Genomic DNA, 22403 nt, shown 5'->3' on the forward strand with positions numbered 1-22403 from the left:
CTCTCTTTTTTTAGTATTGTCTGAGATCCCTAAAGTTTGGAAAGCTGCCGCGGTCTTCCCCCTCTTCAAGGGGGAGACACTCTAGACCCAAACAGTTACAGACAGTTTCTATCCTACCCTGCCTTTCTAAAGTCTTCGAAAGCCAAGTTAACAAACAGATCAGCGACCATTTTGATTCCCACTGTACCTTCTCCGCTATGCAATCTGGTTTCTGAGCTGGTCATGGGTGCACCTCAGCCACGCTCAAGGTCCTAATCAATATCATAACCGCTATCGATAAAAGACAGTACTGTGCAGCCGTCTTCATCAACCTGGCCAAGGCTTTCGACTCTGTCAATCACAGCATTCTTATCGGCAGACTCAACAGCCATGGTTTCTAAAATGACTGCCTCGCCTGGTTCACCAACTACTTCTCAGATAGAGTTCAGATAGATAGAGTTCAGTATGTCAAATCGGAGGGCCTGTTGTCCGGACCTCTGGCAGTCTCCATGGGGGTGCCACAGGGTTCGACTCTTTTTTCTGTATACATCAATGATGTCGCTCTTGCTGCTGGTGATTCTCTGATCCACCTCACCGCAGAAGACACCATTCTGTATACTTCTGGCCCTTCTTTGGACACTGTGTTAACAAACCTCCAGATGAGCTTCAATGCTATACAACACTCCTTCCGTGGCCCCAAACTGCTCTTAACTTACTTGCCTAGTCAAATAAAGGTTAAACTATGAGCATAACATTTCTGCACCCTCATTTATTTATTCTAGTTTAATCAATACCCAAACTGAGATTAAGTGCAAATAAAAATCTCATTGATTTAACAAAACTAGTCTCCATGCTTGTCTCAGACCAGCACGAAATGTTGTTAAAATCGTTGTAGGCTTTTGCTTCAAATCCTATTGCTTCTAACTTCAATATGCTCTTTAAATAAATGAGACATGCAACACTTTTAACAGCATATTTCTCAACACTAGTGAGACTCATGTCACCTATGGTAGGCCTACAGTATAAAATATGACGTGACTCTCCGTAATTACATATAGAGGATTGGAGGATTCTAAATTAAAACCAAAAGCCACCTCATGGGTCTCCCGGTGGCGGCCGGCATGGGTATCGAACCTGCATCTGTAGCAATGCATTTTGCACTGCGGGAGCCCCCATCCACTCCGGAGCCCCCATCCACAAAGTATCAAAATACAAAGAGGTGTTGGTGAAGGTATATTGTCCTTCCAATAGCCCATTTTTCTTGCCCCCAAAAATGATACTGATAACCGATTTTGAAAAAGTTTTGCTGTCTTTTAAGCATTCTAATACAGTTAAATAGTTAAAACACAGACATGGACGCAGCACTCTAAGGCACTGCATCTCAGTGCAAGAGGCGTCACTACAGTCCCTGGTTTGAGTACAGGCTATATCACATCGGCGCACAATTGGCCCATCGTTGTCCGGGCCGTCATTGTAAATAAGAATTTGTTCTTAACTGACTTGCCTAGTTAAATAACGGTTACACACACACACACACTACACTGACCAAAAGGTTATTTTGAAACCTATTTCTTTCACTTACTTGCTGTGCTGTTTCGTTGTTCATTTGTTTCATTCTCAACCATGATTTCTATGGAATGCCGTTTGGGTTTTTGCGTGTCAAAAAAGATACAAGTCAACATGACATCTGTTTCAGTAGCTATAGCTAGCTAACTATATAGCTGGGGGTCATCATCTAAAATAACCCTAATTGATAAGAAATTTCTTATTTGATTAATGGTGGTCGGACCCATCTATGTGAAGCTAGGTACAATAAGGATTAGGCACAATGGAATTTGAGGTTTGCCTTCAAAATAAAAGTATGGCATGATTCTGCTATTTGTATTCATTTGCATCACTTTCAATGACATACTTTTATTTTGAAGGCAAACCTCAAATTGCATTATTGTGCCTAATCCTTATTGTGGCTAGCTTCACAACACATAACCCGGGTCAAGCCTCGCTAGCCAGATGAAGCTAGCTGGCTACTTATAACGTTAGCTTTGGGCAACAGGGTTGAGTAGCTGGCTAGCGATTTATTTTCATGAACTGAAGTTCAATTTCAATAGGCGAACAAGAAGTGGCAACCTAGCTAATACTTACTAATAACAATTTCTAAATCATTGCTAAGAATAAGGAAAATGACTGCAGTCATTGTTTTCAAGCTGGTTGTATTGATGCTAGCTAGGGATGAAGCTAAAGCTAGCTACCCCAGAAGTTGCGGTCGAACAAATTATGCTTTAATACTAATGCGGTATTGTAAACACGTCGTTCGTGGCCGGGGTGTTTGCAGACTTTTTTTAGTACAGCTTTTACAATGCTACTGTATCTTTTTTGACACTCAAAGACCCAAACGGTGTTCCATAGTATGTATGTCGTGAAGCTAATAGCAGTGACTCTATTATTGTGTAACACCCAGGAGGGAAACATCGGAAAAATAGCGCACTTGTTAACCGGTGCTCGACCAGTCGGCGAAAGCCAACATCACCCACGACAGAACGATTGATTGTTAAGGGCAATTAATTCCATTATTTCGCCTTTGAGTTGTCTCGCTGAAATTTTGTTACTCTTTCAAATGACTGCTTGGCATGTTTTCTTATTTTATTTAATCTTTGTTTAACCAGGTAGGCCAGCTGAGTACAAGTTCTCAATTACAACTGCGACCTGGCCAAGGTAATGCAAAGCTGTGTGTCACGGTCGTCATAAGGAGGAGATCAAGTTGCAGTGTGGTATGCGTACATTCTCTTTCATTATACGAATGAACACTGAACAAACTAACAAAAAAAAACAACCTGTGACGCTATATAAACTAACGCTGACAGGCAACTACACATAGACAAGAACCCAAAAGGGAAAATGGCAACCTAAATAGGATCCCCAATCAGAGACAACGATAAACAGCTGCCTCTGATTGGGAACCAATTCAGGCCACCACAGACATACAATTACCTAGACTTACAAAAAACCCTAGATATACAAAAACCCTAGACAAGACAAGCATACGTCCCTCGTCACACCCTGACCTAAGCAAAATAATAAAGAAAACATAGATAACTAAGGTCAGGGCGTGACACTGTGCCACAAAATCAAACAACACAGAGTAACACATAAACAAACGCACAGTAATAAAGAAAAATTGTGGATATATTGAAGAAACATCTCAAGATGTCAGTCAGGAAGTTAAATCTTGGTCGCAAATGGGTCTTTCAAATGGACAATGACCCCAAGCATACTTCCAAAGTTATGGCAAAATGGCTTAAGGACAACAAAGTCAAGGTATTGGAGTGGCCGTCACAAAGCCCTGACCTCAATCCTACAGAAAATTTGTGGGCAGAACTGAAAAAGCATGTGCGAGCAAGGAGGCCTACAAACTTGACTCAGTTACACCAGCTCTGTCAGGAGGAATTTTCCAAAATTCACACAATTTATTATAGGAATCTTGTGGAAGGCTACCCCAAATGTTTGCCCTATGTTAAACAACAAAGGCATTGCTACCAAATACTAAATGAGTGTATGTAAACTTCTGACCTACTGGGAATGTGATGAAAGAAATAAAAGCTGAAATAAATAATTTTCTCTACTATTATTCTGACATTTCACATACTTAAAATAAAGTGGTGATCCTAACTGAACTAAGACCATAATTTTTACTATGATTAAATGTCAGGAATTGTTTAAATGTATTTGGCTAAGGTGTATATATAATTCCGACTTCAACTGTGTATTATTCTGTTCAAAAGGAGACTCAATTCCATTATGAAGTAATGGGTCATACAGGGTTGGTATCCATATTGGCTCATTAGAGAGTAGTGATGATATGAGGGGTGACAGCAGGTGGCAGCAGGGTTTGTTTTTGTCCTCATGCATCTTAGGACTGGCCCTTGTCAGTCACTAACTCTGTGTGTGTCCCCTTATGTTCTGTAAACACATACCCCTTTGTGTGGCACACATGTTGTGTCCTGTCCTGCCATAGAGCCCCCCCCCCCCCCCCCCACACTGTCTGACAAGGGGGCTGCAGTAGCAGGAGGGAGGAGAACGGGAGTGGAGGGTGGTGGTGGGGGAGGGGGTATAGCCAAGCCTCTTGCTTGAGCGAGTTTTAATTTGATCTGCTTACAGCAGAAGACAGTGCAGTGTGGCAGAAAGGAGGAGGAGACGCAGTACTGCTCATGCACTCATTCACCTCATATACACACGCACGCACATGCCTATACACTCACTGGCTGATGCAGGATGTCTGCCTGCGCCCTGTGGCTTTGTCTGAACTGTTTTGGTGCTGCTGTCTCAGTCATCTCCCCTGGAACTCAACCCTGGTACCGTCCCACTCCCTCTCCTTCTGATTGATCAATTTATAAGGCTGTGTGGCAGTAGCGAATGAGCTGCTCAGGGACACAGTACATTGGTGCTCCTTGCCTTGTCTGTTTTCTCTTTTCAGATGCAATCTCTCACTGGATCTAGATCAGGGGTGTCAAACAAATGTTGCCTCTGGTGTTCGGTCTTCAAGGATGTCTGGAGGGCCGCACTGAAAATTGGCTATATTTCCTCACCGTCAAAATGTGCAGAAAATAGTCCTTTATCAATTTTTGCGGGAATTTTCAGTGCGGCCCTCCCATAGAATCAAGAAACAGAATAAATGTAGGTCCATTATCATTTCTACACAGTTTGATTTGGTTTTAGTCATTCTAAAGTATATTGAGTTTGTTTATAAAATAAAAAGTAAAAAGCAAACTGTTTCTGTAGAGAGAAACAGCAGAGCATCATACAGTAACAGTAGGTTATATGTTTCCTTGCCCCAGGGCTCAGTGTGTGATGTAGTAAAATGGCAGTCACATGAATGTTGTGTTCCTGCGCTGGAACGTGAGAATGTCCCTGCCCCCTCTCGCTGGCCTCTGAGGAGGAGCCACCCGCTCCCACTCCTACCCCCGCTCCTGTCCCCGCTCTTACCCCTTCTACTGCCCCCTTTTTCCTTGCTGGAGACAGAGCTTCAGTTTCCCTCCCAGGCCGTTGGGGTATCAGGTTTGTTTTGGTGGGGAAGGGAAGGGGGCTAGGGCTGGCATATGCATAGAGAAGCGACTGACTACCGGTGGGAGAAATCTTTACATCGTGCGTAATGAAAAAAGCATGTGTGGAATCACACAGAGCGAAGAAAAATACAAACACCACTTCCTCCCTCCCTCCTGTTCCGCCACTGCTGATGACCCTTCATCCATACATCCCATGCCAGCCGCTGAAGTTGTGAAGCGGCCATTTTATGAATGAGGGTGGGAAGGAGGTAGGAAAAGAGAGGGGGAGGTGGAGTTGGTCAGGTGGTGTGCCTGACGCGGCTCAGCGAGGCGCTAGTGGGGAAGTTCTGTGTGTTTGTGTATATTCACTGGCTGAGGAGGAGTCTGGGCTCGGCGCACACACTCTGCTTCTCTACTCCGCAGGCTTTATATGCGTTTGTGTTTTGTTCCTGCCTTTTCCGAGGCACAGAGCAGTGTAACAAAAGGCCTAGTTTGGACTGAGCTTCCCTTCCACCCCGAGCTGCCTCCGTCTGAGGTGTTGAAGGAAGAATGGCCCACTCCAGCGCTCTCCATTTTCCATTCTCTAATTCACATTGTGAACACCTCAATGACTTGCAGGAATGGTTTTATGTATCTGTTTGTGCATGTTTGTGTGTGAGGTGTTGACGGTCGGGCTCAGCCTGTTCAAAGCCCGTTCTCTCCTATCATGTCCCCCATACATCACCATCTGAAGATTCATTTATCTTTTTGCATATATATCTCCAGTATCTTCAGTTTACCCACATTGTTCTTATACATTGCCAGTGTAACGTCACAGCGAGGTGAAATCTCTGTTCTTCTTTGTGGAGGCAGGATATGGGGGGTCCTGAGGGGTGCAGCACTCTATAGCACTGCATCTCGGCGTTACTGAAGTACCTGGTTCGAATCCACGCTGTATCACTTCCGGCTGAGATTGGGAGTCCTGTAGGGCGTCGCACATTTGGCCCAGCATCGCCCGGGTTTGGCCGGAGTAGGGCATCATTGTAAATAAGAGTTTGTTCTGAACTGACTTGCCTAGTTAAATAAAATTATATTTTGTGGTGTGTGGGTAAAACCACTGTGGAAGCCAAGCCAGTAAAAAGGCCATATTACAACCTATGTTGTGATAATTGCATTGTTTGCTCTATAAACCATTCATTCATACACCAGCGTGATATACAATAAGGCTGAGACAACAAACAGACAACAGTCACAGCTGCTACTGCAGAATAAAGTCAACTACACATACGTTTGTTTCATCACAAAACCGGGGAGGAACATCTGTCCGTTCAAGTCCACAAAGCAAATATAGCATGTAACAAACAGTTACATGACCTACAGTCACATTTCCAACAAAACAACCACAGATTTAGATCCACCGAGAGTTACTGCAAGTTACCACAAGTTACCGCAAGTCAGCACAAAGAAAACAGGAGCACTGTTTCTGCTATTCCATCATCATTAAATCAACTAAAGCTATATTCACTGAGTGTACAAAACATCCATGACATAGACTGACCAGGTGAATCCAGGTGAAAGTAATGATCCTGTTAAATCCCCTTCAATCGGTGTAAATGAAGGGGAGGAGACAGGTTAAGGAAGGATTTTTAAGCCTTGAGACAATTGATACATGGATTGTGTATTTGTGCCATTCAGAGGGTGAATGGGCAAGCCAGAAGTTTTAAGTGCCTTTGAACAGGGTATGGTAGGTAGTATGTGCCAGGTGCACTGGTTTGAGTGTGTTAAGAACTGCAACGCTGCTGTGTTTTTCACTCTCAACAGTTTCCCATGTGTATAATCTAGGCTACATATTGAACTTCAATCGTCTAAGGCCAGTGGCACAATATATGGATGTATGGTTCGATTAGAATCTCCGTTGTAATCATTGGCCTGTACGGAGAATTAAAAAATAAAGTCAAAATCCCCATCTCTATCCATGGCTTAGGAAAGGGCAGATTTAGCTAGCTAGCTACAGCGGGACAAAAACACAAGCAGACCAGATCATTCTGACAATGATGTTTTGCTTTTGATGTGATTTGATTGGTGTGAAGCCAAATCCAAACTGGCCTCCCTCAGGGGGTTGTTTTGCTTGCCAGGACGACCCACCGTTGAGCTCAGCTCAATGCTGATTGGCTAATTATTCTATTTTTTTTTATCAAGGGAGGCCAAATGCTTGATGGCATCAATCAATCAAATGCTACAGCGGCAACATGTCACATACTATTTTGTTCCAGACAGCATCAGATACATGGTCTATACATACTGAGACAGATGGGTCTGTTCCCCTCGATCTGATCATTTTTCCAGTGAGAGAGATTCAGCAAATTGAAGGAAAATTATGAAAACACAGACTAATATATTTTTATTGGTCTGATATTTGGGAAGCCTGGCTCCCTCTGACCTGGTGTTCAGATCACGACTTATCGATCCATGCTCCCATTACTAGTTGACTTGCATCCATCCTTAAACCACCAACAATGCTGACATGGCTACCACTCCATCCCGAGAAGTCTGAGAGGCATGCAGCCTCTCAGGGGAAATGGGTCAACATTCACCACCCCCCACCACTCCCTATTTTTATTTCCAGATAACTCAGTTCTGCTGTTAAATACGCAGACAGGGGCTTTTATGACGGCAGAAGGCCATTTTGTTCGGGTGAAGAGACGTCTGGGGGAGTCATTTTGATTCAGCCTGTCCCCTCCTGACACACATTTGTATTTATCTCCCTTTTGTTCCGTCTCTGAACATTTTAGCATTTGTTTTTTCCTTATGTAAAATCACACCCCGTAAAAAGGAAACTACATAGCTCATTGAGAAATGAGAAGGCATAGTGTGAACATGGAAGGGTAGGCTAATGCTTGATACACTGTGGATGAACTGGAGGATATACTGTAGTGCCTCAGCAGAGTTAGATTTACCTGAGACTTGGCAAGCTTTCCATGAAAGCTGGGAACTCAAGAGGTGAACAAGGTTGTGTTTTTCCAGGGCCTGTGAGTTGTCGTGGTGATTCCCCCCCAAAGACAGTGCAGGTGCCATTAGACAGTAATGGCCAGTAATCAGAGCTGACACGGAGTGGCACAGTAGATAGGAGGACATGTTGCCGGCCGGCCCAGGACATGAGTAGGACGTTCCCAGTGTTGTTTTCTACTCACCACCTGCACTTACTCAACAGAGGCTGCCCTTCCTCTCTTTAGCCTGACCTTAAACTGATGCCATGGAGACAAACAACAGACCCTGGCGCCATTACCATGCTCTGCACACTGTTTTAGAGATTGTCTCATTCAAAGTTAATGCCATATTAATCAAAACACCAACTGCTGAGGTGTAAGGTTGTAAGGTTTTATTTGGTCTGTCTAAGTTCCCTCCAGAGAAGGTAGGCGGGCGGGTAATAAAATGCTTCAGGTGTGCCTTGTGTTGCATGTAGTCAGTAAGAATGTCCTCCTGCAGGCAGAATAGGGCTGGAGCTACAGAGGGAGGTTGGAATGTGCCTTTGATCTGCAGGCTGTCTGGTGCTAACCTAACCTTCAGCTGGGTTGTGTTCCTGTTCCCCCTCTCTCTCCCACACTGTAGAATACACAGACAATCAATCCCTCCCCTTCCCAACCTTTCCCCAAACCCATACTTTCCTGAAAACAAAGTGCTGCAAACCCCTACTTGTCTGGAAGCCCAGTACAGTGTAGTGGTGGGCTGGGCAGTAGCTGGATATAGCCTAGAAGCAGGTACCACATCAGGCTGCAGGACAGAGGGAACTGTTCTCGGAGGGGTCACAGCGCCAGTGGTTCTAATCAAATCACCACAAGTGAAACCAATGCTTGGAAATTTGACCGGAAGAATCTGAAGTCCTAGCCAGCTCTTTGAGGGGTTTCTTTTGAGTGCTAGTTAAAGGATATGGTCTCTAGTTTCCTGTTTTTGCTCCCTCTCTCTCCATCTCTTCTCTCCCTCTCTCTCTGTGTGATTGATGGATCATAGATTGAGCAGCGTGCTCCCACTTCCTCTCTGAGCCAGGCAGCTATCTGCTCCCTGTCTGCAACCCAGCTCAGCCATCCAGCACTCACAGCCTGTTAGGTTAGAAGGAAACATGTTAGTTAGAGGACCTAACTAATTGATCTAGCAGGTGGGATTTGACATCTCACCCAGTCTCTACACTGTTATACCATTGTTAAACAGTCATATATTTCTAATATCTGACTAGCAGCAATGCAAAACCAGGGCAATGTTTAACACATTGGGGAAATATCACTTGGTACAAAATCTGTCTCAACTGACAAGCGAGAGAAAACGACTTTTGATGAATCAACTTGAGCTCCTGTCCAAGTCAAGCACTGCACACTACACTCTTAAGCTCTTGATGGTTGCTAGGCAGCGCGCGTTACTACTATCCTCCGGGCAGTTGTAAACTTTGCGAGCCACGTCACTTCTTCTCTACCAATCTCTTCTCATAGCCCACCATATGCACTGTTTTCTTAACCACAACTGGATGGATCCATAAAGAATAACTGTGGGAATAAACATCACCGAATGACGAAAATATTGGAATAAAGTAGGCTAATGCAATTGAATTCATCAAATTGTTGCTTACTGAAACTCCCAAAGTCATCCAATTGTTATAATGCATTTGAAACAATAGCCTGCCCGCGTGGTCAACTATATCAGCACCGTTTCACACTGCTTTGAGACAAGCGTAGAGACTCACCTTGATAAATCAGTTAATATCAGATTTTTCTTTTCATTGATTTTCCCTTTGGATATTGGTTGGGCTACAATTAGGCTGTGGAAATAAAAATTGAGGTGAGTGCTGCTCACGATCCTCTTGTCTGGTTGGCTTATTTATTATCACTGATCAGGACATTTAAATTTTAAAAAATGGTACCCCCTTTTTGGTGGTATCCAATTGCTGGTAGTTACTGTCTTGTCTCATTGCTACAACTCCCGCACGGACTCGGGAGAGGCGAAGGTCGAGAGACACGCGTCCTCCAAAACACAACCCAACCAAGCCGCACTGCTTCTTAACACAGCGCACATCCAACCTGGAAGCCAGCCGCACCAATGTGTCAGAGGAAACGCCGTACACCTAGCGACCTTGTCAGCATGCACTGTGCCTGGCCCGCCACAGGGGTCACTAGTGCACGATGAGACAAGGACATCCCTGCTGGCCAATCCCTCCCTAACCCGGATGACGCTAGGCCAATTGTGTGCTGCCTCATGGGCCTCCTGGTCTCGGCCGGCTGCGACAGAGCCTGGGCTCGAACCCAGAGTGTCTGGTGGCACAGCCTTAGACCACTGCGCCACCCGGGAGGCCTGATCAGAACATTTTGCCAGCATATTATGTAGCTTATCAAGTGGATTATGTTGCTCTTCACTCGCAGTCGCTTAGTAGCTTAGGCCTACTCCTGACAAAAAGCCTGTGACTTGTCTTAATCAATTATTGTGGTTTTGTTTCACCAATCAATGTGATTTTGTTTAATTGAATCTCCGCCTGTATATTTGGTTAATTCTCTGATTGGGCAGATAAGTGGAGGTGGTATCGCTCATCTATTCGTTTGCTCATCTATCACTGATCAGAAACATTTAGCATGCAATAATGTAGCCTAAATCAAGTGCATGCCTATTATTTTACTCAAACTCAAAGCCTGTGGAGGTTGTAAAATATGAATACGAGACTCACATGCTTTTGAAAATATAGATTGCTACTAGGCCTATTTTCTATGGGCATCATGATAAAGAAACTGTCAATGTAAGACCCTACGCCTGCTCCCTAACAAAGTGGAGTGAGGGTAGGAAAGAGATGAAACATGGATAAAGAACAGCATAGTCTTGCCTTGGCCTCTGTTTCAAAATATCAATTTTTTTATATGACAGTGGTTCTAAACGTTGCCGTTGTGCAAGTTGTGTGGTATTTAAAAACTTTTTTTAAAAATTATATATTTGTTTATGTTATAATCTTACCCTACTATTAAATATATGTGTGTTGACTGTGATCAGGGTAGCCTAAGTGTGTCTTGTCTGTTTAATGAACTAAATAACTGTTGATGTCCTGTGCATACCACAGCCATGTAGCCTATAGGCTACACAGATCATTAAACCCGAAATATGTCATTCTATTCCTTTCAAAATACATTGTATTAGTCTTATAATGTTTCTTAGAACCTGCCTAAAACAAATTAATAATAGATTTCTTTGTGATGGTGTATATTCAATGGATTTATTAAAATAGAAGTCCACCCACATCGGCCCACGTCTACTTATACTCCTAAACTTGCCGCCATGTGCACTGGAGATATAAAAGGCTTATCCCAGCAAGAATGTGGTAAAAATGGGACTGTATGAATTGGGTTAAAAAAACAGGCAACATACCATAAAATCTGTCTGTAAAGGGTATTAGTTACTTGGTTGTGGTAGGCTAGGTTTGGGACTTGTGCTGAAAGGCCAGGTCAGGTGCAGGAGACTCCTTTTTCAGGTTCACACTGGCATTTGAGTGGAACAAAATATCCTCCTTTTGATTGAAGGGAAAATAGAAGTTAGCAATGTGTTAGGGAAAGCCCCACAGGCAGAATGAGGTAAGCCATAGACTGTATTGTTTGAATGAGAAGAAGTCTGATGTGGCCAACAATTGTTCCATCTCAGACAAGCCCATTGAGTTGACTCAATGAGGAATTGTTAGTTTGTTTATTGTGTCTGATCGTGTAACGTGATTGGCTGGTAGTGACTCACTGTGACCTTGAGTGTGACTGGAGAACCTGGGAGTCATTTTTCACTTTGGGATCATGTATGGAAAACAAATATTTTGTTTTATTTTCATCAACAGATTAAGATGAAATACTCTAGGGACCATATACAAATATGCTGTAACTAAAAACACCATGAATCTTTATTATAATATTGCGGGCTGGATCTAGGGGTCTGGTATTGGTAATAATCCCCATGATTAGGAAACAGTTGCTTCCTACGTTTTTGTTTCGGTTGTTCACATGTAATCATGTGGGTAACATTACTCTGCTTCTCATTCCCCTGTCGTAGAACAGTACAAAGTGGCAGCAGCAGCTTGTTTTTCTCCTCAAGTCTAATCTGGTGTAGTCCAACCCCACAGCCCCCCGCTGGTTGGCAGCGGTAGTGCTGCTGAACCTGGGCCTGCATGGCTGTTGAGCTGTGTGAGGTCTCTGACGACAAGAAGATAAAGGGCATATTTTTCAGAGCAGGGGCCCCAGAGTGGGCTGGGGCATTGCCTGGCCTCGTCAATGTCCCATCTGAGAGGGAGAGGGTTTGGAGAGGGGAGAGCCTTTTTCAAACTGTGTCTTTATGTCTCCCCTGGCTGTGAGTGTGCCACAACATTCCACAATGGCTCCATTGTTTGTTTGGGGGAGAGAGCGTGGGTATTCCGTTTCAATCATTTCTGGAAGTCTAATGTTTGACGTGGTGGGGGCTAAGCACTTCCTGTGGCTCGGACTCTTGTTTTTGCCCCCTGCTCCTCCTCCTCGCTCAGTAGAGGTTAGGGACTGACTGACTAACTGACTGACTGTTGCCTGTGTCGTGCCGTAGTGTGCCTGTGGAGTGGGAGCAGAACTTTGGCCGTCTGCCCCTGGCCCAGCGGCCTACTCCCTGAGCCCCCCGCTGTGCTGCACTCCTCACTGCAGTGCAGCCCCTTTGACTTCTCCTGCAGTGCTCTGACGACATTTCACCTCTCCTACGTGGAGCTAAAGTTGACTCCTCCTTAATCCGACTAAGGGCTAATCTGTCACGGGGGGATGTGGGTTGTTGGGCCAGGCCTCAGAACAGAACAGAGCAGAGCTGCCTAGTAGACTGGCTGAGTCACTCCTCCCCTTCCCCCTATCCATCCCTCCATATCTCTGTCTCTCCCTCCCTGCCCCGCCAGACAAGAGACACCTGTCTGGTACAGAGATCAATCCTTGTGATTCAGAGACACCTAAACCCCACATGTCGCACAGTCTCTCTGTGTCTCTTTTTCTCTGTCTCATTCTTGGGTTAACTATATTTTTGTGAAACTCAGCTGGTGTTGAAGCAAGTTAACACACCATAACACATCTACTTTCAGCTGGGGAGTACTGGCCAGTTGTTAGATTGAGGAGCGCTGTGTTTGTGTGCGTGCGCTCCTGCCCTGTCCAAGCTGACCACACACTGACTCTTGGGAGCCCACACTGACTATGAACATTAATGTTAACTGAGTGTGATGTGGCAGAGGGCGATCACTGGGGGTGGGCTCTGCAGCCCTGCGCACATGCCACATCCTGTGAGTGTCACACACACAGAGCGTGCACTTTCCACACCAACGCACGAATGCTGGCCTCGCACAGCTCAACCACCAGCCAGCTCCACCAAGAGGCACAGTATCAAAACAAGGGGAAGCACAGAGAGAGAAAACGGTTTAGTTAAGCCTTTCTACATTATGGGCTTTTGTAGTTCTGATGCTCATACCAGTGCCTACAACTTCTCTTTGTCTCTCCTTTTTCTCTCTTGTTCTTTCCCTTGTTCTTATTTCTCCTCTCGCACTAGGGTGGCCATATGAGCTGCTGGGGGGGAGACTGAAAAGGGGGAATAAAATGATGATGTCACTGACAACCAATAGGAAGTGTGGGCTGCAGACTGTTTAAGGGCTGTCAGCTGTCCTGCTCCATCCACATCAGCTGCCTGCTTGCACTGTTGGAGGGCTGACTAGGCCAGGCTTTCTCTGGCCCAGGCCCTTATCCTCAGTCCCGTGATCCCTGTGTCAGACTACGTGTGCCAGCCAGGGGACCTCACAGTTTGCCCCTCTTACTGACTAACAACGGGACTTGGGTTTTTCCCAGCAACCCTCTCCATGAATTAGATAGGAGCAGAGGCTACACCCATCCCTTTTTACTTTTAGCCCTTTATATTGTTCCTTCAACCTTATATCTGAAACGAGTAGTGCAAAAGGTGTGGTATAATACCTTAGATTAACTTCAGCTCTACTGCAAAGCTACGACTGTGTTTACTCAGTCTGGGAGAGAAACTTAGGTGACGTAACCCCCAATTTGTTCAGAGACTGTAAACAGTGACATTTTTTATACTCTACTGCATATGTGTAACTGTAGAGCCTTATTTGGTTCTGTTGTTACCCAATGCTTAATGAGGACAAGCAATTATGAGTTCATTGTTTACGGCAATGTAATAGCTTCTTCGTGTAATCAAAGCCTTTTAATGCTCACCGTAACCCATACCGGCTGTTTTTATTGTCCTCTTTAACAAAGGAGCATAAAGAAGAGTGCTAATATCTCGTCTGTACTGTTTGTATTCTGATGTGCCCCTTTGATACAACATGATCAAATTGAAAACAGGGGAGGCTATAATACTCTTAAATCTTTCCTGTGTAACCTATACAAAAGGAGTAGATCTTCTAATATGATTACACCTCTATAATGTTATCAGTGTGTCAACATGGCAATAATTGAGTATTAAAGACCTTTTTCTGCTCTGTATGTTTGTTCAAGTGTCCATGAATGGCCAGGGAGCCCTGGGCTTTAATATAGATAGGCAGGTATGAAATGAACAAAACAAGCATTGAACCCTTGATATTCCTGTGATGTGAAAGTCTCTTTCATGTGAAATGAAGCTAATGGTACTTTGTGTTGGATACTTGGTCTATGTTATCATGTCCTTCCTATTGATACAGTCAGGCTGCGTAGAACCTTAGCAGGCCATTACACTTAAGGCCTAAAACCCAAACAAAGTCCTCAGTGAAGTTGAGCAGACTGCTGCAATAGTCTTTCTGCCCCATCTGGACAGATGTCAAGACCAGGCACAACTGCACTTGTTGACCCTGGGCTTGCCCTTATTAAAAGAAAAACAGCCACACACCTCCCCTATATAAGTCCCTGAGAAACAGAATATGAACATGAAATGACACTGGGAAAACAGGGGTCCCTGCCAGATGTCAGATCTTAAGTGGCCACCAGCGTTCTCTTGAAGATCGGAATGCCAGCCGGAGAGGTGGCAGATGCATGCTGGCATCCCCATAACAAAATGAAACCAAGAAAGCCAGTGAAATGGGCAGCAAAACAAAATGTCTCTCGCCACAGGCTGGTCTGGGTGTGCCAGCTGCCTGGCCACGCTCGTACGAGAGAGAGGGAGTAAATAGAAAATGGGAGGGAGAGAAGAGGGAGTTGCAACCTAGACTGTGCAGTCACACATATCGCCCCTGACAACCTCTGTTAAAGAGTGGCTCAAGACAACAGTACTGTCATCTGGGTTATAACACACACACAGCTTTATTTTCATGACATTTCTGTACTTTTTGGGGAGTAAAAATGTTTGACCATTTAAAATGATATTTTTCCTAAACATATCCCTACCTTTAACCTAGCCCTAACCTAGCATTTTAACAAATTAGGACATGAAAAAAGTCCAGACTTTTCAAAAAAAAAAAGAAAGTTTTTTGTTTTCCTACCTTGACAGGACATTCAAATGAATTGTTAGGACACCGGGGTCCTAGTGAAGTAGGAAAACAAGTACACAATTTTAGGATTTTATATCCATCAGCTGTCTGATTTAACAATTCACTAATGACCTTATCAGTTTAGGTAAAGCACTCCCATTTTATCCAGATGAGGAAGCCCAGAGTGAATATGAGCTAGAGCTGACCCATTTTAGTCGACTGGTCGATTGTTTGGTCGATAGGCTGTTAGTCGACTGAGATTTCTTTAGTTGAGTAGTAGCAAAAAAAAGAAAAGAAATGTCATGGTGTACAAGACCTGTCTGAGTCACACCTGTCTGAGTGGACTGATCCATTGTGGAGACTGTGGGGATGGCACAGTCCATTACCAAGACATGTGCTACTGAAATTGTATATGGCTATATTACAGTAATTTAACCATATACAATTTAGGTAAAAATTATATTATTTGATAACAAATGCGCTTTCTCCCGCATCGGATAGCAGTTGCTGTCCACGGTTCTGAAACACATCAGTGTACTGTTGAATTAGCGTCTTTTCCTTGACCATGTGCATAATTTTTTATTTTTTTTTATTTTACCTTTATTTAACCAGGCAAGTCAGTTAAGAACACATTCTTATTTTCAATGACGGCCTGGGAACAGTGGGTTAACTGCCTGTTCAGGGGCAGAACGACAGATTTGTACCTTGTCAGCTCGGGGGTTTGAACTTGCAACCTTCCGGTTACTAGTCCAACGCTCTAATCACTAGGCTACGCTGCCGCATTTGCAAAGTTAACTAGCAAATGCGGGGAAGGCAGCAGCTGAGTTAGGAGACAACAAAACAGCCTTTTCATTAATTGTCTAAGAAAAGTGAGGAAAGAGGAAACCCCAACTTAATTATGTCTATAATCAATATCCTAACTGTTAAATGTGCCTAGCTTTATAAATCATGCATATACAGTATATCTACAGAAATAAGACAGATCCTGCTTCTGTTGCCTGTTTGAGTGTTTTTTTAATAGCTTACTGATTCCTTGAGCACCAAGCCTCATGCAACCACAACATTCACAAACTGTTCCAAATTGTCGAAAAAAGAGTGCATCCGGTTTAGTCTTAATACCGTAACTTACTTAGACCTATATTTCAATACTTAAATAGGCTACTGTATAAATAAATCATTCAATTAGTTTAAGTCATCACACAGCATACGAGTCATTCATGATTTGAAATTCTATCAAGGATTTTAGTTTTAAAATAAAATAACAAAGCGAAACTTGAATAATTGCGTAAACAATAAATAAATTGTTACATTTTTTTGTGTTTTTAGTCTTTGCTATAATGTAGGCTTTATAAAAAAAAAAAAACGTTACAATAGACTTTCTGGTATGCTTATCATTTATTTAGTGTTTACATTATTCCAAACGGTCTGATAAATGATATTGTAATCTAGCAGCACCTGTTTGGCACAAATATGCACGCAGCTCTTGCGCCTTATGCTATTTTTCTTGATCTCCAGTATTTTCCACAACTAGTCAAATGTATCCCACATATCTGACTTCTCCTTTCCCTCCTAAGCAACCAGTAAACATTCCTCCGTTTCGACATCCATTTTGCTGTCCCATGTGTTGCTGTGTTCAGAGTTTGTTATAACCTATTTATTTTAAAATTTTTAATTTTACCTTTATTTAACTAGGCAAGTCAGTTAAGAACAAATTCTTATTTTCAATGACGGCCTAGGAACAGTGGGTTAACTGCCTGTTCAGGGGCAGAACGACAGATTTGTACCATGTCAGCTCGGGGGTTTGAACTTGCAACCTTTCGGTTACTAGTCCAACACTCTAACCACTAGGCTACCCTGCCGCCCCAACGGCGAAATGGGTGATTATTATATTCTATAGGTTAGGCCCTATTGGTCACACATAAAGAGAGCAAGGGTTGAGGGAATAAGGAATGTTTTTCCTAAACAAATTAGGGATTTTGGTAACAGAACTTTTCAGTCAGAAATGGCTATAACATCGGCCTCCCGGGTGGCACAGTGGTCTAAGGCACTGCATCGCAGTGCTAGCTGTGCCAACAGAGATTCTGTCGCAGCCGGCCATGACTGGGAGGTCCATGGGGCAACGCACAATTGGCCCAGCGTTGTCTGAGTTAGGGAGGGTTTGGCCAGCAGGGATATCCTTGTCTCATCGCGCGCTAGCAACTCCTGTGGCGGGCCGGGCACAGTGCACGCTGACCAGGTCACCAGGTGTATGGTGTTTCCTCCGACACATTGGTGCGGCTGGCTTACGGGTTGGATGTGCATTGTGTCAAGAAGCAGTGCGGCTAGATTGGGTTGTGTTTCGGAGAACGCTTGGCTCTCGACCTTCGCCTCTCCCGCGTCCGTATGGGAGTTGCAGCGATGAGACAAGACAGTAACTACTACCAATTGGGGAGAAAAAAAGGGGTAAAAAGAAAAAAGAAATGGCTATAATTACGTTGCAGCTTCAACAACGCGTACAGCGAGATAAACTGTTGATCTTTTGTGGTGATCACTGCAGCAGGGAGGAGAGCCCAGCACAATCACATCCAGTTACGGTCAGACTCCCTCTAATCATTTGTGTTTCTTAATTTTTTTCATCAAACAGTGCACTTAAAAGCATCAGACAAGCTCAGTGCATATACTGTAGTTGATTTGATTAAAAACACATGTCTATACATGGAAAAAAACACGTTTACATTTTTTTGGGGGCCAAGACTTGTCTATTCTTTCAACTAATCGATTGAAAGAAATGTTTTAAATGTCTATTTTTCCATATATAAACACATCCTATATGTTATAACCAAATCAACTACAGTATATGCACTGAGCTAGTCTGATGCTTTAAGCGCACTGTTTGATGAAAAAATTAAGACAAAAATGACTAGAGGGACCAAGATATTTTTTTAGTCGGGGAGAGCCCTAATATGAACACAGCTTCATACACTTTTGAAATGAGGGTAAATGTTTGTATGCTTAATCAGGATTAGGGCCTCCTTGAAGTAAATGTAAAATACAGATGTGTCGTTTTAAATCCAGATGTTGTGCCAGCAGAGAGAGTGTGTGCAGGCCGCAGTGCCAGGATGAAGTGTGTGTGCTGTGTGCCAATCGTACTGAAGCCTGCCGCAAAGCTGCAGATGGCTATCCACAAAAATAGGGCTTGGCAGCATCAGAACCACCACAATCCAGAGACTCTGATTGGCTCTGTGCTTGTGGACTCTTAGTCTCTGTTCCGTGCAGACAGCGTACTTACAGGCAGTGTAATAATCCAGTTAATGAAAAAAGGACCGGTTTGCAGCCTGTTTTAGTATTAGCTTTTGTTGTGATGCAATGTTCCCCTATAATGCTCCTAGTCTCTGACTCCTGCAGTCTGGGGATAGGGAGGTGCAGAGCCACACTGAAGTGCGTCACTCATCCCTCCTTCAGTCAAAATGTAGTAGGGGACAAAGGCCATGTGTAGTGATATTGTTGTGACGGGAGTCTTATTCATCTGAATAAAAGATGGGATATGCTATAGAATGTGTCGAGTAGAAGTATGGGGCATGTCTTAGGTGAACATGCAGACTCGTGGCCAGAAATCATGGGCTTAGTTGTTTCTTCTCTTTTGGAAATGGGGAAATAGTACAAGTACATAGTGTGTGGCTGTAGCGCTTAAAGGTGTGATGGTTGGATTCTTCACTGCTGGCATATCTGGAGGGAGGCTGTGGTTGGTGGTTCTACCCCCAACCAGTCAGCCAGCTAACTAGCCAGCCAGCTAGTAAGCCAGCCAGCCAGCCAGCCAACTAGCCAGCCAGCCAGTCAGCCAGCCAACTCGGGGCTGCCAGGAAACACAGTGCATTTAATGAAGCAGATCTGGGAACGCAGGTATTTTTAGAAGCCACTTACAGTGAGAGGAAACACCTCTGAATCTGTGAAAAAAAAGCCCGGTTTCTCTCCGAGTTTGCCTTTTCCCATACTAATGTGGGTTTAAGCCATGGAGAAGGCATGGCTGCTTTGGCCCTGCCAGATAAAACCTTGAATGCCGGAATGCTTCCCATGTTTGTGTTCTACCAATAATGTCATCATCATCATGCCTGACCAGAAGAAAAAAAAACGGACAGTAATTTGATTTGCTCTTGTTGACAGTCTTAACATGGCTTTACATTCTTTTGTGAATGGGTTTACCACAGAAATGCAGTATGCACTATATTCCCCCATAGTTTATTTCATGATACACTTTGCTGGCTGTCTAGAAAGGAAGTTCACAAAACAGGCATCTCAATAAAACGCCTTGATTTAAAAGTGGTCTACAGTGGAGCAGAGTAGAGATCAAATGTTGTACTGTTGTGAATTTGAGCAATGTCATAGTGGGCATGTTAGTCACACTGGGAGGTGACAGACGAGAAAACAAGACCAAAAGGAGAGTGTTCCATGCCAGCGAACACAAACAGTTTTTCACAAACACGCCAATTCAAGACAGCCAGAACCACCGTGATGAACTTGGAGAGTTTTCTGAATGAATAAGGGAGACTGCTGAAGCCACTGTTTGGCCTAAAAATAAGATCCAGATGCGTCCTCTGTGTGTATCTGGGGATGAGCTGAGAGACTGGGCTGGGAGACTGGGATAAGAGACTGGGCTGGGAGACTGGGATAAGAGACTGGGCAGGGAGATTGGGATAAGAGACTGGGCTGGGAGACTGGGCTGGGAGACTGGGCTGAGAGACTGGGCAGGGAGACTGGGCTGGGAGACTGGGATAAGAGACTGGGCAGGGAGACTGGGCAGGGAGACTGGTCAGGGAGACTGGGCTGGAAGACTGGGCTGTTTCATCTGTGAAGCCCACGACCTCACACAACCACTATGATTAGACAACACATTTAAGGTCCAGAAAGGTTCCGGGTCAGATATTCGATTTTTTCACTGTCGATTATGACAAGAAAGACTCCCTGTATATACTGTACAATGTGATTTTCTGGATTTTTTTTCTTCTCATTTTGTCTGTCATAGTTGAAGTGTACCTATGATGAAAATTACAGGCCTCTCATCTTTTTAAGTGGGAGAACTTGCACAATTGGTGGCTGACTAAATACTTTTTCCCCCCACTGTATGTGTAAGTACATATGAACAACACAACAACAACATCAATAACAACAGCAGCTGCAGTGGGTTGAGGCCTGAGGGTGGAAGGAAGGGTGTGTGTTGTTGTGACTGAACGCGGGTGATGGGAAATGCCATGCATGCCTGAACACACAGACCAGCACATACCTCAGTGAAAAACACAGTGCTGGTCTTTAGTGTGCATGGGAGTGGAAGAGACCCAAACACACTGGGCTGGGAGGAATTTTTTTTTTATTTATTTATTTTACTAGGCAAGTCAGTTAAGAACAAATTCTTATTTTCAATGACGGCCTAGGAACAGTGGGTTAACTGCCTGTTCAGGGGCAGAACAGATGTGTACCTTGTCAGCTCGGGGATTCGAACTTGCAACCTTTCGGTTACTAGTCCAACGCTCTAACCACTGGGCTACCCTGCCGCCCCATGAGTGAGTTCACATACACCTATTTGTGCAAAACACTGAAGATACATTTTTCAGGCTTACCAGCCTAGTCTCCCAGTCAGCAGCTGTCTGCATGAGACAAATAGATCTGGAATGATTGTAGATTGTACAGAGTTTGACCATGAAAAATACTGTTTAAAGCAAAACATGTACAGTAACTCCATAAATGTGCAGGGGATGTTGTGTCTCTAAGTGTACAAAACATCTGATTAAATTGTCCCATTTAAAATAGTCCTTGAAAACTCTTTGCTGTAATAGGGTAAATAAAGGTGAAATCAAATAATATAACAGCAACAGTAGTATTGGATTGGTGGTGCGGTTTGTCTTTCGGCTGTGCTAGTGTAGGAAGCATCCTCTCCCTGGCTCTCTGTGCTGATGTGGTTTAAACAAGTGTCTAGAGTGATCCGATGGGGGCTCCAGGGGAGAATCGGGTTGCCGGATGAGGATGTGGCCTGATGGAGGCCAGGGAGCTGGGGGTCGGGGGGAGCTACACAGCCAGTCAGATGCAGACTGCTGCTCCTGCTCTTGGCTCTGCTGGTAATCTGAGACGCAGAGCTTTGACTGTATACAAAATGAGGGGCTACCGTACCTGACTGCTGGGGCCAGCATTGAGCTCACTATTTTCAACCTTCATAGATGGCCTTGGTGTGCAGGCTGAAAAATGAAATAAATGGATGCTTGTGCAGATTACTTGAACCATTAATGAATCTATGTTAATAGGGCAAGGAAGGACATAACCAATCTGATCAAACATATGGTACATTTGATTTGCCACAGATGTAGGTCTCTTTCCAGGTCAGATGAAATACAAAGATCTTGGTTTTGTTCCAGCGAAAGCAAAATAACATCCTCTACAACACTGACCTATTGGGTTTAGGAGAGTAATATTGTATTGTATCGTATCAAACAACATATTTTCAGGCTTTTCCTGAAGGAATAAAAACACTGCATGCTGAAAAGGGCATGTTTAATCACCATGGTTACAGCTCCCCCTCCCACTCCCCTCACCAGAGAGGACTTGTTTACCATCTCTACTCCAGACTCAATAACATGTCAATCATCCAGAACCGCCCCTTCAAGCCTGCTATTTGTCCACAAGAAATCTCTCCCAGTTACACCCCTCAAACTCCTCCCCCTTTAATAATGAATTATTTCCAAACAGTCTGTCCTACATCCTATTCATGACACTGGTAAATTGGATATTTATGATTAGAAAAATATGTTAAATAATACTTGTACTAATAATAATCCAATGTGTATAATAATAACAGTTATTTTTGTTATTACTACAGTATATATATATTTTTTATTTCTGTTTCTAGAGGTAATCTAAATCGGCCTTGAAAAGCATAGATCAGTTGAAATAAAAATCGAAAAGATATATGATCACCTCACATTTTGCCATCTTCA

The 22403-nt window shown here is 43.8% G+C and overlaps 1 protein-coding gene across 1 annotated transcript in view; it reads left to right on the forward strand.

The window, feature by feature from the left end:
* The window catches only part of LOC115109402 (insulin-like growth factor 1 receptor), a 163898-nt gene that overhangs the window by 86415 nt on the left and 55080 nt on the right, over positions 1 to 22403 (forward strand). The gene's annotated exons all lie outside the window — the stretch shown is intronic.

This window comes from Oncorhynchus nerka, linkage group LG25 (genome assembly GCF_034236695.1).
Source record: "Oncorhynchus nerka isolate Pitt River linkage group LG25, Oner_Uvic_2.0, whole genome shotgun sequence".
NCBI lineage: Eukaryota > Metazoa > Chordata > Actinopteri > Salmoniformes > Salmonidae > Oncorhynchus > Oncorhynchus nerka.